Consider the following 2,402-nt stretch of genomic DNA (forward strand, 5'->3'; position numbering starts at 1 on the left):
ATAAATATGCCAAATAAAGATCAAAAGAAAAATAAAAGATCTATAGTAATGTTTGGTTACAAAAATATAATTAAAATAAAATATCCAATGGAGCCAAAATAGGTTAATATATTAAACATAAAGAACCAATATATTCCCTATAAATTGCCAACTAAATAAATTAAGATTTCCTAGAATAGATTCTAAGTTAATTATAATAGCAGATTATTTTAGAAAAAGTGTTTTAACATATATATTACTTTCTCTAATTTTCTCTTTTTCTTCTCAATCATATTTTAAAACTCATCCGTGCCTTAGTAACACAACTGCAGGTCTAGACTTAAAAAACACACATTATTCTTGATTTATAACACCCACACAGTCATCTTGGTCTAGAAAAAATACAGTAGGAGTGTCCATGCGCTTTAAATTTGTTATTAGTAAGAAAGAGTTTACATCTAGCTAAGGCAGAAAAAATCAGAAAAAAAAAATTATTGGATAAATCCTTTCTTATTTTCCTGTTACAATTACAGGTTGTTGTGGATCGAAAGAACCTATTTTTTTTAACAAAGAAAGAATAATCAACGAAAAATCAAAATATGAAGGATTAATTTAAACATGAACATAAAAAGGCGTCTAATTTTCAATAAAAAGTAGAAAAATGAGGTTTACTCGGAAACATGTGAATGGGTCATGGGAATCGAAGTAGAAATTGTCTGACAAGGGGTATAACCATATGTGGCAACAAACAGAGGTGGGTGATTCTACCGGATTATTTTCGTTGAGAAAAACCGGGGTACAACTATACTTGTTTTCCAATAATAAATTACAAAAATCATTTATTATGAACCACCCTACCTGATCGCTCTTGATAAAATTAGAAGAATTGATGATTTAATTTAGCCTTTAAAATTAAGATTGTACAGAATGAAGTTTCACACCCTATACTCTCCTATTTTCTAAAGGCCCCTTCTTTTTGTTGACATCTCAATCCCAACTTGCTTGCATAAGTCACTCTTCTATAGATTGAATGAGCATATACCTTAAATTAACCGACTGTGTAATGTTCACTGTTCTATGTCTGAGTATCAACTGGTATTACAGCTTTAAACTATGTCCCTACCCGTTAAACTTTACGGTAAATCACGGGCGGTCACTTTAAAATTCCTATTCCTAACATATTTGTAGTTGATTGGGAGTATTATGATGATTTAGAAAATGTCTACTCAATTGATCCAATCCCAATTTGTGACTTGAAGCAGTGTTATTTATTTGTAAAACAAGGTTTTGGTAAGGACAATAAGATGTTTCAAAAATCAGACTGTATTAAAATCATACAAGTTGAATACTTTTGTAAAAATAAAATAAACATAAAATGTCCAGTCTATTCTAAATCATGTGAGATTTTTGATACAGTTGATTTCCAACCGCCAAAAATGGTCAATAATACTCATCTGTCTATTTTCACTACCAAACAAACTAAAGTACTGTCTTATAACTTACCGTTATATACAAACATATTAATGTCATTTGATGAAGATACAACCTTTAAAATTGACGAAACTGAATTTTTTGCAATGGAATTTGAACAAAATGAAACAGTTAAGATGGTTCACCTAAAAATAGAAGATTCTCTTTGGAGCGTTACTCTTTACGATATCGTTATGGGATGTTTTGCGTTTGGCCTGACAAGCCTAACAATTACAATCATTTCCATTGTTATAGTAAAATACCGAAAGAAAAAACAAACCGGGTTAGTACGTGTAAATTGCTCAAGGGTATATTTTAGAGCAGACACGAATGAAACATCCTTATAAGGATTGACAAGTCTATACATACTCTACATAAAATGAAAATATTTATAAGGAATAATAACAAAGTAACACTTGTATAAACAATGTATGATGTAGTTTTGAAAAGAAAAAAAAAAGGTATATAAAAATAAAAAATACATAAAGAAAGATTTTAACATAAAAAAGAAAATAAATAAAATAAAAATATTTAACATTATAACAACATATATAAAACCAATATAATATTTTATAGATTTAGAAAGTTGTATTTATCATTGGAGACACATATAAAATAAAAATATATAAAAAATACAAAAAAATTTTCAAAATTCACCTAAAAATAATAAAAATTAGAAAACTATATAAAAAAAATACAAATAACAAATCAATAATGTAGTATAATTTTATTTCCATAGAATAAAAATTCAAAAAACAGGTGTGTAACATTTTTTAGATTATAAGGGTAGTAACGTAAGGAAAGAAAATACTGTATAATGTTACATTCCTGATCTGTCAAATATATTTAATATATATATATAGTATACAAAATTAACATTAGGCTTTATACTGAATGCACTAAATATACGTATATTGAATTCATTGGATTCAATAAACCAAAAGGGGGGGGGG

Source organism: Eurytemora carolleeae, unplaced genomic scaffold, assembly GCF_000591075.1.
Source record: "Eurytemora carolleeae unplaced genomic scaffold, Eaff_2.0 scaffold198, whole genome shotgun sequence".
In the NCBI taxonomy this organism is placed as follows: domain Eukaryota; kingdom Metazoa; phylum Arthropoda; class Copepoda; order Calanoida; family Temoridae; genus Eurytemora; species Eurytemora carolleeae.